The 18,992-nt window shown below is 55.8% G+C and overlaps 1 protein-coding gene across 1 annotated transcript in view; it reads right to left on the minus strand.

Annotated features, from left to right (window-relative positions):
- Positions 1-18,992, minus strand: part of RUNX3 (RUNX family transcription factor 3) — a 59,073-nt gene that overhangs the window by 28,768 nt on the left and 11,313 nt on the right. The window lies entirely within an intron of this gene.

Raw genomic sequence — 18,992 nt, forward strand, 5'->3', positions numbered from 1 at the left:
GGGAGGAACGGGGACCGCCGAAGGCCGCCCAGCGGGGAGGGGCGGAAGGCCCCGCCCCAGGGAGGACGCCCGGGTCGGGGGCCTGGCGCGTGAGCCCAGGGCTCCTCGAGAGTTCTGGGGCGCCGGGGCCAATGCTAAAAATTTGGTGAGAACGCCCGGGACTCTGCAGGGGGCTCCTTTGCCGTTGTCTGCAGGGCCGCGGCTCCCTGATGCGCGGGTCGCAGGTCCCCTTCTCGCGCCCTTTCCCCGCCGCCAGTGGCGGCACGTTCCCAGCTCCAGCTGCTTTCGGCCTGTGATGCCTACACTCTCAGCTGGGGGACGCGGGGGGCTCCCAAGGCCGGTGACATCGAGCGGGGAGCTGCCCCAAAGAGGTTTTTCACCCTTCCCTGGCCCCTTCCCGCGAATTATTTTGACCCATGAGCTTGCACCGCGCACGAGATTCCGCGACCACCAGCGGCCTCTGCAGCTCCCAGCCTAGTGCGGCTTTGGGCCCGGCCTCTTTGGCCCCGTCGCCAACCGGGGACAGACGGAAGGGTGTCCCCTGCGGGCCCGTATCTGGCTCGGGGGTGACTAACCCCGTTCCCTTCCTCTCTGCCCTCAATGCAACTTTCAGCACCGTGCAGGCCCCTTGCCTCGTCGTTCTTCGTTGTGGCGGCCTTCGGCCTTCGCCACATTCTTTGAAAAATACGATGGGGGCTGAAAAACGCGAGTGTTTCCCCCTGATTTTTGCCCGGCGCATATAGCCACTGTTCTGCATGGTGCGAGAGGACCGAGTCACGGACAGAAGAAAACCGCGGAGAACGCGGGAATGGCTGCCAAGCTAAGGGCGCCGGCTTCCAGAGGAGGCAATTTTCTTCCTCTCTGTGGATGCAAACCGGCCCCCGCGGGCCCATGGCCTCGTCTTCCCCGGCTGTGTGCTGGGGCCGCGCCGCAGGGACGCAGACCGCTCTGCCGAAGCACTGGCGCTTCAGTCCCGGCCGCGCGGCCCAGCGACTCCCAGGGCATCACAGCAGTCAATCCTGTCCTCCTCTCCCGCCTCCTAGGCCAAACGAGCGGGCCTAGGGAGAAGCTACAGCGGGGGGAGGAACTGGAAAGATCGAGCCCCCATTCATTCTGGATTATCGCCCCAGATGCGCTCCCTGGAGTCTAGGGAGCGAACGAACGCGTGCGGAATCTCCCCGCCGTCTTGGAGATTGGGCTGAATATTCGTTGTTCCCGGGCTTGACAGGTGCAAAACGACGAATTCCAAGCTTCGGATACCAAGAAGCATAGGATCCGAAGGTGGCCGCAGGATCGCGCCCCAGATCTGAACCCGGCCCAGTACGTGCCATTTCGTTCTCTCCAAACGAATTCAAGGCCCTCGTGTGCCCCAGGGGGGACAGGCCGTGGCCCAACCTCGACCACCTGGAGAGCCGGTCCCTGCCCCCGTCATAGCCTCACATCAGCCCCTCGGGCCATTTCGAAGGTGGGAACACCACCGAAGGACCCTTGCGGGATCCTTTTATGGAGCCTACATCTCGGAGTTACAGATCGCGAGGGCCAAGGCCCTTGCAGTCTCGGGAGCGCTGGCAGTAGCTGCGGAACCAGAAGCAAGCGAGGGACCGGGGCCGTGGCACGTCCGACCTCTGGGAGCTTCCCGCCTGAAGGCCCACCACGTCGTGGCCAGGTACGGCCCAGGGCCAGCGAGGGCGGGCGACGCGTGTGGCCCTGGAGTGGCTGAGGGGGCCAGGACCCGCTGCGTCTCGGGTTTGTAAATTTGATTCGTCTAATGGTTTCGGTTTGCACCCGTGCCCTTGCTTGTCCCTCCGCCTGATTTCTCCCTCATCCTACGGCGGCGGGTTTACAAACGGATATCCGGAAAACGCGGTTCCTGTGGGTATCGGCACCGGGCACAGGATCCGGCGTGCTTCCAGCCCTCGGGAGGGTGCTCACTGCGGATGGGGATGGGCGCGGAAACCAGGGGAAGCTTGGGTCTCCAGCCTGAGGTCGGCCGGGGGGCCGCCGGGCCGGGAGCAGTTTCGGGAGCCACCGCTAGTTGGCGCCTGCACTCTGCCCGCCGCGGAGTTGCCCGGCCGGCCCTGCCCACAGATGTGCGCCAGCTGCAGTCCCGTGTCTAGAGGCTTGCCTCCTATGTACTGCCCTTTCTGGACAGACGTGCGGTACGATTCCTCACCATCTGTGCGACCAGGACAAACCAATGGCTTTGTGTCAGACGGAAGGCTCCCCTACCTGCCCCTGATGGGCACCCCTGGCACCCCAGGGTCCCTGTGCCCTCCGACGCACAGAACATTCTCCCTGCCAGAAATGCACAGTTGCTTCCGGTCCCATTCCGGGGGGCCAGTGGGTGAGGAGGACAGCTTCTTCCCAATTTCTGCCAATGGCCAGCCTACATCCTTTCCATCCCTGACTGACAGCCTCAGGGTCACTTCTCTCTCTCTTTCTCTCCTTTTGATGTTTCGAGAGGCAGTTGGACAGCTCCCACTCCCTTATGTGGGAAACGTGGATACCCTCTCCCTTCCCCATCTTGTATGGACAGACATCTCCTTTGCCTCTCCCAACGGGCCGCTGTACAAATCTGCTTTTTCTTAAATGGCTCTCACCTAAGAGCACCCTAAATTGTCCGCAGCAGGGCTAAGAAGCTGGGAGGTCTGGGCCTACCTTGGCCCAGAGCTGGGTGAATAGCTGGACCTGACCTGGGGTCCGCAGAACTCAGGATCTGGGGGCCACTCCTCCCGCCAGCATCCTTTGCCCTGGGAGTGGGAGCCATGGGGTCAAAATAACCCTGTGTCAGGGCGCCCTCCTCGGGCAGCCCGAGGGTATCTAGGAGTGCGCTCTAGGTGGGATGGTGGTAGTGAGGTGCTTGCTTGTGTCTCCCCACAGGCCAGAGAGCTCACAAGGGCAGGTCTGATTCCCTGAGAGTCCAGCGCCCGGGGAGGGGTGAAGATCCCCCCAAGCATGCCGGACACTGGACATACGGGACATGGAGAGTCTTCTGAGCAGCTCACTGGTTGTGGACGGAGCCTGGCGGTTTGTCCAACTGCCTCAGTTTGTCTTCTCCCACCGTCAACCGTGACCCAGGGAGAATTGCTTAAAACCTGTCTGACTCTTGTCTATTTCTTCTGTGAACTGGGGGTAAATGAGCCGTCTCCTCACAGAGACGCGTGAAAGGTGCTTAACACAGGCCTGGCACATAGGGGGTGCTCCATTCATGCGAGCTATCGCTGTTGTGAGAAATAAGGCCCGGTCACCCCTTGTCTGGGGCCTTTGGCAAGTCTCTTCCTCTTTGTGGGCCTCACACTTCCCATTTGTGAAACATCCAACTTTCATGTTCAAAGCTTGCCAGGTCTCAGAGCCTAGTCCATTGCCCTGTCCCCCTCGGTTTGCCTAGAGGCTGCCTGGGGGCAGGTGAGGACCATCTGTGACCTGCCTCCAGGCAGAGGCCACTTGTGGGAGGGTTTTCCAGCAACCATCACAGGGCGGCCTGAGCCTGGATCTTGACAAGACTCACCTTCTTTCCCCGAGGCTCTCAGACCCTCACTCTGGAAACCCATTGGTCCCCACCTCCCACCCCCCTACAGGCAGACAGAACTCTCTCCGCTAGGACCTGGGCTTAGCTGATGCTGCAGCCTCTGAGGGAAGGGAGGGGGGGGGCTGGAGAGAGCACTGTGGTTAGGACACCACTACTGGCTCTGCCACTGACTGGCTGTGTGACTTTTGCACCTCACGGAGCCTTGGTCCCCTGGTGGGTAAAATGGAAAGAACAGCACGAGCGACGAGATCGCCCAGGTGTCCTGGTGCCCAGGCACTGCGTTTGTGCTTTAAGCACATCATTTCAGGGGTGCCTGGGGGGCTCAGTCAGCTGCGCATCTGACTTCGGCTCAGGTCATGATCTCACAGTTGGTGAGTTTGAGCCCCGGAGCCCACTTGGGTCCTCTGTCTCCCTCTCTCTCCGCCCGTCCCCAACGTGCTCTCTCTGTCTCTCTCAAAAATAAACATTAAGAAAAAAAAAATAAGTACATCATTTCATTCCATTCCAGCAATTGTGTGCGGGAGCTGTTATGCCCATTTAAACCAAGAGTAATGGTGCTCCAGGTTTTCTGGGCTAGGGAGAACCAGAGTGGGGTTAAAATCCTGATCAGACTCAAAACTTGGGGCTCAGAGGCACTCCCTGATTATGCCCCCCTGCACCGGTTGAACAAAATACTGGGAAGAGCCGGGGTACAGAGAGCGAAAGTGCACAATACACGTCAGCTCCCACGATGGTGGTGGAGCCGGAGGCACAAAGGCGTGGGTCAACAGCCACAGGCGTGGAAATCAGCAGACCTTTGAACCCAGGCTGGGAGGCAGCAAGGGGCTGCATGGGTCATCTGCTGAGGCTTCCCCACCTTGTGCTCTCCTCCGGCCTCCGAACCTGCCGGTGAGGAGACAGACTCGGCTGTAGTCCCCAATGTACAGACAGGAACACTGAGGCCCAGAAAGTGGGAGAGACTGGACCTGTTTCACCCAGGAAGAGGCAAGACTTGGGACTCAGCTCTGGCAAGGCCAGGGGCGGCGTGGTGCGACCGAAAGCAGGGCGGGCTGACAGCCACCCCTGACCTCTGCCCAATCTGCCTCGGCCAAGTAGGTGAGCCAGGCCAGGACCCGCATGATGGTCTCCTGGTGCCACCTCACAGCCTGATGAGACCTTGGGCACCCGTTGCTCCAGGGGAGATATCAGAGTCTGTGAGTCTTCTCAGGTCCTCAGTGTCCCCTTCTGAACAAGGAGAGTGCCCTATCATGGTCCCTGTAGGTGCCAGGCTGGCTCCCCTCGGGCCTCCAGGTAAGTTTCACTGTGACTTTGAGGCCAAGCGCACGGGGCTCCTTTCCCTACCTCTGCCTCCTCAGCCCTGGTCCTCCTCCGGTGGCACTGGTCCCCTCTTCCCCGCCCCCTCCTCGCAGGTCCTCCTGAGAGGGCACTCAGCTTGGGGAATTGCAGAGACGAGAGGGAAGGAAGGAAGGAAGGTCTCAGTGTGAGCCTGGCCGGGGGAGAGGACCCGGGCCCCATCAGCGGTAGGGGTAGGGGGCCCTCATTCTGGCTCCCATCAAGGGGTCTGGTCTTCCTACTGCCTTCCCTGCTCCTCACTTTGGTCATCTATGAAATGAGGAAATAGTTCTGGTAGAGCCTCTTGGTCTATGACTAATAATTGCCCTCATTTGGGCCTCAGAATGTGAGGGCCCTTCTTGCAACGCAATTCCTTGATCCAGGTTCTGTCTCTGCTCTTCAGCGGGTAGGTGCAGAGCTAGCTGCTGGCGGTCATCAAATCAGAGAATTCTTCATCGGGAGGGGGGACAGAGAGGGGCGAGAGGGACCTGGGGAGCTGGGAGCCCAAGAGGGTTCCGGGAAGGGCGTACTCTTTCCCCGGCCCAGGATGGGGCTTCGGCTCTGGTAGTCAGGGAGAGAAAGGGCTCCTCTCAGTGGCTGTCACCTCTTGCACTCCCTAGAGTGGAGGTTTTTCAGGTTTAAAACGCCTCCAAACCTTAATCAGATGGCAAGGAGAGGAGCCAGTCAGAAACCAAGTTTTGGAATTGAATTGGAACCACGGGATTAGAATCTTGAGCCCTGTTAACCATTACTGACAGCAGTTAAGGTCTTCTGGTGTGCCAGGCGTGAGCCCACACTTTATGCTCATTTGTGCCTCACAGTGCTCTTACTGGGGAGGTACAGTCACCCCCATTTTTACAGGTGAGGGAACTGAAGACGTAAACTCGCCCAAGGTCACGCAGCTGGATCCCAACCAGGCAGCCTGGCCCCACGCTCTGTTCTCATGGACCAGAATCAGATGCCTGAAGTTACAGTCATGGAAGAGAATTAGAGTCAGAATTTTATGTCAGCCTCAACAGGGCTCTGAGCTACCCTGTCCAAGTCTCCCATTTGTCCAGTGGCAGAACCGAGGCCCGGGGAGGGAGAGGGTCTCGCTCAAAGTCACAGCCTAGGCCAGGGGCAGAGTCTGGAACCCCCTCCCAGTCCCCCACCCCCCAGGTACTCTGGTCCAGGGGGCCTCCCTCTCCATGGCGGGCCCTCCTCGCCCCACCGCCCACCCAGCGGCTCCCTGGCCCAGTTGGTCCCATTAGGGATTTTCCACCTCCCCAAAAAGGTCCTAATGACTGTCAGTCCTTGTGAAGCCTTAATTAATCTCAGAGACTGATGGCTCTGAGGAGACCGGGGGCTTTGGCCTTACGCAGATGAAGATTACGGCTCCATTTCATGTGGTAGAGAAGGAACGCCTCAGACATTCCTGCCAGCAATAAAAGCCACATGGCTTTCCAGCGTCGCCCTTGGAAAAGAAAAAAAGCGCAGCCCTTTGCGGAAAGAAATCAACTATGTGCTGTATGCATGGCATGAGATAAAAACGGTGGAGAACAGTTGGCCTTTTATGCTGCTTCTAGTGGCCACCGAGAGCGGCAGGGCCCAGCGGCCATGATCCCAGCTGCGGCCCTGGGGAGAGGCCGTGGCCCTCGGCACAGCGATGGCAGCCGCGGTGGAAGGGCCTCAGCCCCTCCACCTGAACTGGGTTTGAGCTGCCCTAGACGTCCCACAGGCAGGGCTGGCTTCCTGGGCCTGCGCCCCGTGGGGTTGGACAGCGGCCTGCTTGCGGAAGGGTCCTATGCTTGCTCTCATGCTCTGCCGTCACCGCCCCTACATTCTCGATACTTTTTGAACAAAGGGCCTGCATTTTCATTTTGCACTGACCGCCCCCCCCCCCCCCCCCCCCCCCAAATTATGTAACCGGTCCTGCCCACGAGTCACCCCGACGGCCAATGACAACATCTCCCCTATCACGGGCCTGGGCCTGGGCCCGGGGAGCAGTGTTTCTTTAACACCTACTTTGCTGACATTATCTGAGACGAACTTCCAACCAATCTTGTGAACCTGGCAGATGTGGAAACTGAGGCTCAGAGAGGCTGCCCCACGGCAAAGGAAGCCCGGGTTTGGAATCTGGTTCCTCTCGTGCCAAAGCAAGTGTCTTCCCCACCCCGCGTTCCACAATATTTTATCTTTACCACGCTCCGCGGGGGAGGGTGACACACGCAGTCAAGGTTTTTTTGTTTCCAAATAGCAGAGGGGGTAACGGAGGCCAGAGAAGCAAAGGTACTCACGGCACACGGGGTGGCTAACGGAGCACCCAGTACCACGCTGTGCGACGGTGACAGGGGCCTGGATCCACTGGGCTGGGGCTGGGGAGGGGGCGGTGTGCCCCAGTTTTATAGTTGTTTGTTCCCCTTGTGAATTTATTAGCGCTCTCTGTGGGTCGCTGCCTCGAGTCTGGCCTGGGACGTGTAGCGGGAGTCCCGGACTCCCACTACCCCTCACCGGTTAGAAGTTCTCCTTCTAACTTTCTCCACTCTTTCGTGTTCCGGTTTTCCTCTGCCACCCTCATTGGCTGGGGAAGGAGTTGCACCTTGTATCTTGATAAACTCAAAGGCTTCCCCGTCTTCAACGAATCCTAGAAAACTGGGGCTGCAGGAAGCCTAAAGGCGGTCGTGACCTATAACTTGGGCTAAGCCCAAGACTCATGGACCTGGCTGCTGGCTCCAGGGGAGCCATCCCCTTATTTCTTGGTGGGTGACCCCAGACATGTCCCTTCCCCCTCTGGGCATCCGGGAGATAAGGGCACTGGACCTCACTTGATCCTCAGGAAGACTGTCCATCGTCAATGTTCTAGAATTCCGTATTAATCTATGACAGTTCTGGGGATACCGCGGTCCAGGAGAGGTCAGAGACTTGCTCAAGGTCACTTAGGATGCTCACTGGCAGCTGGAGCTGATCTGAAGCCCCTGCCTGCTGGCCCAGCCCTCCCCTGCACCAGCCTTTGGAGGGCCCAGCCTTTGTCTCGTCCTCAACCTCTCAGGCGCCTTAAGTGCCCAGGTCCAGAAGCCACAGCTAAGGGTACCTGGATGCCTGTTTCATTATTATTCTTTAAACAATATTTATATTTTATATACTCTTCTGTTACTATATTTTACAATAAAATATTTTAAAAGAAAAGCAAGAGATAGAAAAATAGAAAAAGGTCCCCCCTCCCCCTGCCCACAGCTCTAAAATGAAAACGGACAGAAATGCTTAAATTTGTATACCGTTGCAAAACTGCCCACAGTACATCAAAGCTGGGGAGTATTTATTATTGGCAAGATCACTGTTTCAAGCAGATCGTCCTGTCTACCAGCTCAGTCTCAGCAGAATGATCTGGTGGCCCTTAAAGGCATCCTCATTATGGCAACACCCCCATGTGGGGCATTTCTGGGTACCCAGACCCTGCTGAGCATGCTCCCTACTGAGCTCCTTAAATCTTATCAGTAGTCCTTCAGATATGTGTCCTTGGGCCTCCTTTATGGGCGGGGAACTGAATTTCACCGAGTGACTCTCCTGGATCCAGTCAGGAAGGGGCAGAGCTGGGATTCGAACCAAGATCTCTTGATGCTGAAACTGCACTTTGCTCACCCCAGGAGCTTCACCCCAGGGCCCGGTCCCCTCAATTATAATAACAATGCTGTCTACACTTGTCATGTATTATTTCATTTGATTCTCATGACCACCTTATGTGTGAGGCCCCCTGTCATCATCCTCGTTATAACGCTAGAAAAACTGAGGCACAGGAAATTTGGGAACTTGCTCCAGTTCACAATGTGGGTAAAGGGGAGAGCTGAACGTTGCACCCAGGCAGCTTTGCTGCCCGTGTGGCTGCGTGGAGACCACAGACGCCATGAAAGCAAGACAGAGCTGTGGCCCAGGGTCCACAGATGACCCCCAGAGGCCAAAGGCCAGCAGGGCTGGATGGCTGGGGTTGGGGGTGCGGCCAGAGAGATCTGCCCTTGCGGAGGTGTTGAGGATGTGGGCAGAGCCAAACAGAGGCCCGAGCAGGCTCATAAATCCCTGCCTGGCATGTCTAGGCCACAGGCTCAGACACTGGGCACTCTTTGTCATTTGCTGTTGGCATGCATTTGTCACTGGCAAGAGTGTGATGTTCATCACCTGTGTGTCTCTGGCCGTACCTGAGGGGGCTTCTGGAAGGGGATCATAGAAGGTGCTCAGACCTCAGGTGGGGGCTGGGCCCTCTTACTGCCCCAGCTTTGAGGCTCAGTTCAATCAGGGATGGGCTCGATGATGTGAAGTCCCTTTAGGTCACAGAGGCCTGGCCCCATCCCTAGGAACACAGGCGAAAATGTTGCCAGTCCTATCCTCGGGGAGCCCTGCGCTCGATGGGGGGTGGCTGGGATGGAAAAGAAGCAGAGAAATAAGAAACAGATGGGGAGAAGGCACTAGATTCGTTTGGTCAGCAAACACTCGTTGGGCATCTATAGTCCACGTGCCAGTGGTTCGTTTAGGTGCCAGGGACACTGCTACGGACGAGACAGGCATGGGGACTCCATGCAGCTTTGATTCCAGCTGGGAGGGCAGAAGATAAACAAGGAGGTAAATAAACAGACGTGCCATATTTGATAGTGTCTTGCGATGTTGGAGGAAACAGACGAGGACAAAGGAACAGAGAGTGACTGGGTGGGGGGGGGGGTGGTAGGGCAAGGAGGTGGTCACCGATATTTAGACAGGGTGGTTAGCACAGGTGTCTCGGAGGAGGTGACCTCTGAGCCGAGACCTGGAGGCAGAGAGAAGGACCCAGACGGAGGAAGGGAGAACTGTTTCCCCCCCCCACCCCCTGCTTTCTCTACCGGGCATGTCCACGGTTTCTAAGACATTTTCTGCCTTCTGTCTCCGTTGCTTTTCCCACAATGGCCCCGAGAACCCAGATGGGGTGAATTTAAGTAGCCCTGTGTGCAGTTGAGGCAACTGAGGCTGGAGATGGGAGGGGTTTGTATGGATTGATTCCACCCCTGGCCGGTGCCCCTCCGTCTGCCCCACTGCCCAGCTTGCTCGTCAACGTCCAGGTCTGGGCGGGCCACAGCCAGAGGGGAGTCAGGCCGTGGGCACCGTGTCTCAGGGGTCACGGGGCTAGAAACGTGGGCTGCTGGACAGGGCCCGGGAGGGGTGGCAGCTTGGGGCTGGGCGGGGGTCCGGAGCGGAAGGCGCCCAGCCCTGATTGGAACAAGGTGTCTGCACTGGGAGCCCGGCTTCATTGATCTTGCCCGGTGTTCTGGCCACCAGGCGGGGCCAGCGCCGGGCAGGCTGCCGGTTTTCCCAGGTGTGGGGACACCCTGGGGGAATGGCTTTTCATGTGGTTGTGGGGTAGGCATGCCACCCAGCACGTGGGGGAGGCCAGGGCGTCGGGGGCACGCTGGCAGTTTTGGGGGGGGGGTTGGTCTGGAGACTTGCAATCCCACAGCCAGCAAATCTCAGGCTCCTGGAGACGGGGTCGCAGACTTGAGGCTCTGAGACCGACAATGTTAGAATCCTTGTCACCGGAGCTCACGTTTATTGGGCGCTCCCTGTGTGCTTAGCACAGTCCCCATCACCCCACCCTAGGAGGTGGGACCGGCGATCTTCCCCACTTCCGGCGTGGAGACTGGGGCTCAGCAGGGTTAGGTAACCTGTCTGCGGTCACACAGTTACAAGGTTTCTGTCCCAGAATATACGATCCCTAGAATCGGAGACTCCTAGGGTGTGGGAATCACAGCGGGTCCACACTGGAAGAGCCTTGAAGATGCTTAAGTCCAACTGCCCTGCATTGGAGAAACAGGTCTGGGGAGGGGACGTGGCTTCCTGAGGTCACAGGATGGCCAGTGGCCATCTCCTCTAGGTCATCTTGGGGGCTTGGCTGGCCCCTGAATGTGGGGTCTCTGGGGCACTGACCCCCCGGACCCTCAGTCAAGACCTAGTCTCTCACGTGTTACCAACCTTTCTGGTAGAAACTGATGATTTCCCGCTAGCACACGGGAAGCTCTTTTAAACATCTAACCTGAATCCCTCATGTTGCAGGGAAACCTTCCTTCAAATCTTGCAATACCTCTGGGAGGAGTTTGGCCTTTGATGGGAGTACTCTTGGAGTGACCGTCAGCTCAGCAGAACAGGATGGCATTACAGACAGGGTTTGGGGAGTTGAGGGCCAGGAGAGGGGAGGGGCGTCACCAATTAGCTCTATGAGTTCTGCATGACCAGCCCCCGCTCCCCCTTCCATCTCTCTGTCTTCATCTCCTTTCGCTCTCTCCCTCCCCGTATCCAGCCACACTAGCTTCCTTGCTGCTCCCTAAATACCAGTCATACCCCCACTGTAGAGCCTTTGCACATATGTTTCCCTCTCCCAGAAGAGCCCTGAACATTCTGTCTGTATGGCTCCACTCGCCGCCTCATTCGGGTCCCTGCCCCACTCTGTGAACAGCCTTCTCTGAGCCCCTGTGTTTCAACAATGGCAGAATAATGACCCCCAAAGATGGCCACATCCCAACGCCTATCATCTATGAATATGCTCCCTTATGTGGCAAAAGGGACTTTGCAGACGTGATGAAGGTTAAGGGCTTTGAGATGGGGAGCCAGTTCTGGATTCCCTGGGTGAGCTCGATGTATCGATATATCTATATTGTGGAAGTAAAAGAAGGAAGCAGGAGAGGCCAGTCAGAGGATGATGTGATATGGACAATTGACAGGGGCTACCATCCAAGGAAAGTGAGTGGCCTGGAGAAGGTGAACACGGCGAGGAGATAGAGTCTCCCATAGCTTCCAGAAAGAAACACGGCCCTGCCGATACCTTGATTCCAACCCGGTGAGACTCACGTAGGACTTCTGACCCCTGCCCCCCCACCCCGAACCATAAGATAATATATGCATGTCGTTTTAAGCTCCGAAATTTGTAGTAATTTGTCATAGCCTCACTAGGAAACCAATACAACCCTATTTCTTGATTTATACTTCTTCAGCACATTTATCATCACCTGATAAATTATACCTCTCCTCATGAATGGTCTCTTTTCCCCTGTAGAATGTCAAGTCCAGGAGGGTAAGGTTTTTGTTTTTTAACTTGGTGTTGCATTCCTGGTTAGAGTTGCCAAGTTTAAGCAAATAAAAATATAGAACTTTCGGGGCGCCTGGGTGGCGCAGTCGGTTAAGCGTCCGACTTCAGCCAGGTCACGATCTCGCGGTCCGTGAGTTCGAGCCCCGCGTCGGGCTCTGGGCTGATGGCCTGGAGCCTGTTTCCGATTCTGTGTCTCCCTCTCTCTCTGCCCCTCCCCCATTCATGCTCTGTCTCTCTCTGTCCCAAAAATAAATAAAACGTTGAAAAAAAAAATTAAAAAAAATATAGAACTTTCAGTTAAGTTGAATTTCAGATCAACGACACACACTTTTTTCTTTTTTAGTATAAAGTGGTCCCCGATATTGCGATTACTTATTTGTCTGAAAACTCAAATAATCTGGGTGTCCTGTATTTGGTCTGGCAACTCTATCCCCACTGCCTAAAAAAGTGTTTGGATACATACGAGCGTCTCCATAAACATCTATCGAATGAATGAAGTACGTACATGAATGAATGAACATTAATTTCCAGCCTAAAACTCCTTTTGGTTTCCAAAACGCCTCCTGGATAAAGTGTGAATAATAGCAAATAATCAAAGCAAACCGTGTTATAGCCCTGCTTACACAGCGGGTGCTGTTTGGAGCCCATTGTAGTTGTTTCCTCGGTTGCTTCTTATAGTAACTCCCGTGAGGTCATTAGCTCATTTTCCAGGTGAGGAGACTGAGGTCCAGAAGGTTTGGCAACTTTCTCAGAGTCACAGACCGCTGAGTGGCACAGTCAGGCAATTCAAAGCCCTTGAAGAACCTGGCTTGCAGAACATTCTAGCTTCGTCTCCGGACACACCTCCCTGCGCACAGTAGGTCCTCTCTAATAGCCCATGATGCCTTTTCAAGGGGTACCGTCCCCCCAATCTTGGACCTCAGGACACTTGCTTATGCACCAAAGCCCTGTAGTAATTTCCCTTTGTTATGAGACCATCTCTGATGCTCCCAGGATGACTCAGCCTCTCTCTCTTCATTACTCTGTGGCCCCTTGTCTGAATGCATCGTAAGGACTTGCCATCGCGTCCTTTACTCCCCCAGACTGTGACCTCCCTGAGGTCAGAGCTTTCAGCTCTTTGGCTGTGGAGCTTAGAGCCTGGCTCTAGGGAGGCGTCTAGAAGCATTGAGCATGAATGAATGAATGAATGAATAATTGAATAAGTATCTTTTTCACACTGGGCCTCAGTTTTAGAGTCTATGAAAGGACGACAACAATCTTTAATCCCCCACCCCGTCTCTTAAAACACATTTCTTTTTGATTATAAGAATAATACACATTCATTAAAGAAAAATTGGAAAATAATAAAATTATGAGGAAGAAAATTAAAACCACCCATAACCCTGCCACCCAGGACAATTGTTAGCATTTTGGTTTTTAGCCTTCTGGTACTCCTACTGTATGTATAGATTTAATTTCTTCTCTCTTCCCCTCCTCCTTCTTTTCCTTTTTAACACTGGGAACGTAGAGTGCATGCTGTTTTCAACCTGCTTTTGAAATGCACCAACATACTGTGCGAGTTTCCCGCGCCCCTCGTGAAGTCCTATCCCCGATGGCAGGGGACGCGTCTGTGCTGTCGGGCATGGGGACACGGGGTAGGAGTGTGAAGATTAGTGCCCCCCCTCCCCCCGCCTTCCCCAGACGGACCACCATAGTGCTCCCTTGGGGCCGGCCCTTTAGGGTGTTTCTGCATTTGTCATGAAGGCACTGCTGGGAACACCCTGGTATACGCGTCTCAGTCCGTCCCAGATTCCTCCCTTAGGACCAGTTCTGAGCCAGCCAGTCGCACTGGGCTGAAAAATACCCATTTATCCAGCCATCTGTCCACATGATGGTTGAAGGCTTATGGTTTCCACCCCAGATCCTCGGTTCCAACCAGAATAGCCTCACAGATGACAAGAGGCTGAGGGTGCTCGTGACCTCGGGCCGGGGCAGACATCTTACTTGTGAATAATTTGCTACCTGAGCTCACCATCACCATGTCCCAGGCCTTGTGCATCTCCGTGTGTCCTCACGATCACTGTCCGGGGCAGGGATGCTCCCATCTTACGGATCTCAGACTGAGGGTCTGAGAACTAAGTGGCTTGGCTGAGGTCCCAGAGCAGGGAAACAGGGCCCCTGGGAGCCACCTCAGGTCAGCCTGACCTCACGTGAGGCTGACTGTCCCACCCTCCAGGGGCCACACCCATGTAGACCACCAATCCTGCTCTAGGGAATTGTGGGCTTTGTAGTCTGGGGGTGCAAATATCCTGTCCCACCATACCAGCTGCCTGCTCTATAAGGGGGGGCACAGTCCGGCATCCCCGGGAAGCATGGACAGGGCTTTGGCCTAAAAGCTGGTGGCCAGATCCTGCCCTATGTCCTGACTCCTCTGTGCCTCAGCCTCTCCATCTGTAAAATGGGTAGGCAGAGACTCAGATGACAGCCCCCTGGGCTTTAGGCTGCTTCGGCAGAGTGGTAGTGATACTCGCTGCTGAGTCAGAGGGAGAAAAACTCTGTCAGATGGGTCACTTTGCCACAGACAGCCGAGCCTGGTCTTGGGCGGGGACAGGCGGCGGGCGGTGTTGGAGTGGGCAGGTCTGAGTACCAGGCTGGGCTAGGGGGACCTGACAGCCCCAGATGGAGCCTGGCTGCACCCCCCCCTCCCCCAGCCCTGGCAGATGGGAGGCTATTTTTTAACTGACCCCACAGGAAGAAGAGGCCAGAAATGAGTTCAGGGGGTTAACCCAGGTCCCTAGGGCCCCTTCCTATTTGCATCCTCTTCCCCCACCACCCAGGGAGCTGTGTGGACTTAACCAGGAGCTCCCTGAAGCCTTCCAGAGCTCCCAGAAGATCAGACTGCTGGAGCTGGAGGGTCCCCACGTGGCCCCGGTGACATGTGGGGGGAGGGGGGGAAGCCGAAACCCAGAGCCTGTCTTCCTCACTGCCATCCCTGCTGTGGGCTTCCACTGGGCCAGGCCGTCTCCTCCACTGCCACCTTTCTGGGGACCCTGGGCAGCCCCTCCCTCTCCCGGCCTCAGCTTCCCCGCCTTGTCAGATGATGGGTGCCCTGTAGGCATCTCTGAGGCCTCTCCCAGCTGAGAAAATTTGTTCTGGGCTGGGGCCTGTACTCTGTCCCATCTGTCCTGGGTTCCTGGGAGGCCTCCTCCCTCAAGCTCCAGCCCAGTGGACAGGGGCCAGTGGCAGGTGCTGGGGACCCCCCAGGAAGAGGAGGGATTTCCAGGTCAGAGAAGCAGGACCAGCCTGGGTAGGGGGGTGAAGCAGCTTCCCCCTGCGGCCTCCGTCAGACCACATCACCAGGTGTCCCTCGGTCCCCGCAGGCAGGGGTTCCTGAAAAGTTCGGTGTCTGTTGCAGTGGGTGTAGCCTCTGATGTGTGTTTGCCCGTGTGAGCATGTGCGTGTTCATATGCGCACGGTGGGGGTGGGGCGAGTGTGGGGGTCGCTGGCACACAGGCGTGGGGGCCTAAGGCGGAGGTGGGGCCTTGCCGAGCTGTGGCAGAGGCCGCACCACCCCGGCAGATCCTACCCAGAACCCCTCGCCGGGGCCGGTCTGACTTGAAGGCCGAGTGTATGTGGGGGAGGGGCGCACGCAGGGCAGGGGTGCATGCCCGGGAGGGCACAGGGCCCAGATGCTCTCAGGGCCTCCAGAGGCTGGGACCCCCGTGGGTGCTCGACAGATGCTGACTCTGACTCGCCTCCTTTCATTTACTGTCTACTTAAAACCACGCTGTTAATACACAGCATGAATTGAATCCCTCACCCAACCCACCCCTGGCCCTGTGACACAATTAGTTTTGGCCCCTTGAACCATGTGAGGGTTAAGGGGCGCTGACCCCGTGCAGTCAAAACTCTGCATATGGATTTTGATGCCCCCAACCCTTAGCTACTATTGCCTGGGAGCCGCACCAATAACATAAGCCGTCAATGAACACGTTTCTTGTGTGTCACATGTATCCTATATACTCAAGTAAGCTAGAGAAAAGAAAATGTTATTACGAAAATCCTAAGGGAAAATGCTTTTATAGCACTGTATTTCTGGGGGGAAAAAAATCCATGTAGAAGTGGATCCTCGAAGTTCAAACCCGAGTTGCATCAGTGTCAACCATACTCCAAGGACACTGGAACAAATTTGAAAATATAGAAAACCATTCAAAAAATGTTGAAGCCTGAAATCTTAGAGCCAGAGTGAATCCTCCGGGCATCTTTGAGGAGGTAGACGTCTGCGGGCTTCTTGATATAATCATATTCATTCTCCCAGCTGAGCGTTTCACATGGGCTGCTGGTGGAGCTGAGCACTTTAAATACTGTCGTAGTAAGTTCTCTGAACTGTCATTTCTCCCCATTGTGCGGATGAAGAAACTGAGCAGAAGGGAGGGTAACTAGCTTCAGGGAGTGAGGGCAGAGCTAAGATTCCAGGCCTGGCTAACTAAAAAGAAAAAAAATTTTTTTAATGTTTATTTACTTTTGAGAGAGAGAGAGGGGACAGACAGAGCATGAGCGGGGGCGGGGCAGAGAACGAGAGAGGCCCAGAATTCGACACAGGCTCCAAGCTCTGAGCTGTCAGCACAGAGCTCGACGCGGGGCTCGAACTCACGAGCTGCGAGATCGTGACCCGGCTGGCTAATTTGAAAAGTGCAGATCTTCTCAGGGTCCAGGGCTCGGCTCTCTGAGCAGACTGTGTTTCCCCATTCATCCTTCCAGCTGTATTTCCTGAGCACATCCTATGAACTAGACCTAACTCAGCTGTGAACAAGACAGATAAGGCCGTAATCTGAGCCCCCTAAATGGTCACAGACTGAGCTCCAATCTTGACCACAGCTTGATTGCAAGCTCTGGTTGTCGCTGGTTGAGCCATAGTCCTGCCTCCCCCAGGCAACAGGGGCTTCTATGAGCTTTTCATCAGCCATGATATATTTAAAAGCCCAGGTCAGGTGCCTGTCTGATCAACTCATTGTTCACGTGGGCAGGGAGGCCATCAGGAGCCCACCCACCACTTCCGGCCCACTATTCTGGGCCAAGCTTCCCTGGGGCAAGGGGCTGGGTGTTGGCGTGGGGCCTGGTCTGGCAAGGGAGGGTGTAGAAGCCCAGGTCCCCTCTTGCGCTTGACTGATTGCCACAGTACCCAATTTGTGCACTCAGTGCAAAACAAAGATACAGAGCCCCTGTTTAAAAAGCAGGAAAACTTAGCTTTTAGCTTTCTTTCGTGATCTCTCTTAACTTGTCGTGGCATTGGTATTTGGTATTTAACGTTGGACATGGGGCCACCGTGGTGTGCGTGCAGACCCTCATAGACATCCGGGCCCCCACCCCAAACCTTGGTGTATGGGTCATGTGCACCTGTCCTCCCCATGCCCGCAATCATGCCCAGCCCCGCCTGTGGCAGGGGCGGGGGGCAGGACTGAGCCCACCTCTGTCCCCGCATTCTCCTCTGTCTCTTCCGACTTCACTTACAAAGCACAAAGGCAAAGATAAAATTAAGAATTTCAAGATGGCGGCTGCAGGGCAGTAACCCAAGTGTGGGGTCCCCTACTGAACTTGGAGCTTTGTGCCACCCCATAGGTTACAGTCTAAGAAGCTGGCCCTGCCTGAGGGAGGGACCCAGCTCAGATGTGAGGGTCAACCACCCAACTCCCACCCCAGCAACAGAGCCCCTGACATGCAGGGGTGCAGGGAAGGTGTGGGGTGTGTAGGTGAGCAAATGTATTCAGGAACCGCCTCTCATGCACTGGGCTGTGCCTGCGGGAGGGGCGGGCAGAGGCTGGGTTTGAACCCCAGCTCTACCGCTTATAAACTATGTGACTCGAGCCAGTGACTTCATTTCTCTAGGCCTCAGTTTCCTCCCCTGCAAAACGCAGATGAAAATGTTCACCTCGCCAGGTTGTGAACATTAGCAGTGATGTATATCAAGTGTGGAGCCCAGCCCTGGCACAGTCAATTTCAGAGGTGACTCAGGGCAGAGAGATGTATCACCAGGCAAACCCGGGGGGTCCCTAACCAGGGGCAGAGGCATGTCTGTGTATCCCGCACCCCACATGGGGCACCCGAGAGGGGAATTCCAGGGGACTTCTGCAAGATGCCCAGGCCAGTAGGCTTGGGCATGACGCTGGGCCAAACAGAATCCGCACTCGGTGGGAGAGACCGCTTAGGAGAGGAACCCAGAGGGAGGCGCCCTCACCAAAGTGCTCACGGTGCTGTTATTGAGAAGGATAGCACGGGCCCCGGCCAGAGAAGAAAGAAGCCCTTTGTTTGTACCACATGTGGACCTGGGCCAGCCATGGGATTTTGGCCTGGCTTTCTGGAGTGTTTGCAAGCTCCTCTTTGGCCGTGTCCTTCCTTGACCTCCCTGGGCCTCAGTTTCCCCATCTGTGCCCTGGTGAGAGAGAGGGCCACCGTGCATCAAGTGCCTTCTGAGTGGACCGTGCACGGTGCCTTACCAACCTCCCCTCTTTGGTCCTCAAATGTCAACTGGTCCGTCTCTCAGATGAGAGACCTGAAGCCCAGAGAAGGCGATGACTCACCCAGCAAAAAAGGGACGGAGCTGGCTCGCATCGGCCAGGCCTGGTGCTGGCAGCTCTTCCCAGGAAGGGGACCAGTGCAAGCGAAGGAATGTTCCTCAGCCCGAGAAGACCTCGATTAACTCAGAGCTGCTGTGGCCGTGGTAAGGTGCACAGGCTCTCCAGACGCAGGCTGCCCGGGGTGGAACCCCAGCTGGGTGGCCTTGGGCAGGTGGTTTAACCTCTCTGGTCTTCGGTTTCCTCATCTATAAAACTGACTTAATAGCATTTGTCTAATAAGGTTGTGAGGATTCACAGAGGCATTAGTGAGAGCTGTATGTTAAGAGTTTGCTGCTAAAGTATAACTACTTAAGAGTTGAGTTGTTATAATTAGGTTTCCTAGACAATTACGCCTTTATCAATGTCGATTTTGTACTTTTCCTTTTTGTATTGAGCGCCCAGCTAATTGGTCTTTCAAGTCTTCGACAATTTCCTCTCTCCTTGAAAAAAAGAATTCCCA

The sequence above is a fragment of the Herpailurus yagouaroundi genome, unplaced genomic scaffold (assembly GCF_014898765.1).
Source record: "Herpailurus yagouaroundi ecotype Mexico unplaced genomic scaffold, PumYag 77, whole genome shotgun sequence".
Lineage (NCBI taxonomy): Eukaryota > Metazoa > Chordata > Mammalia > Carnivora > Felidae > Herpailurus > Herpailurus yagouaroundi.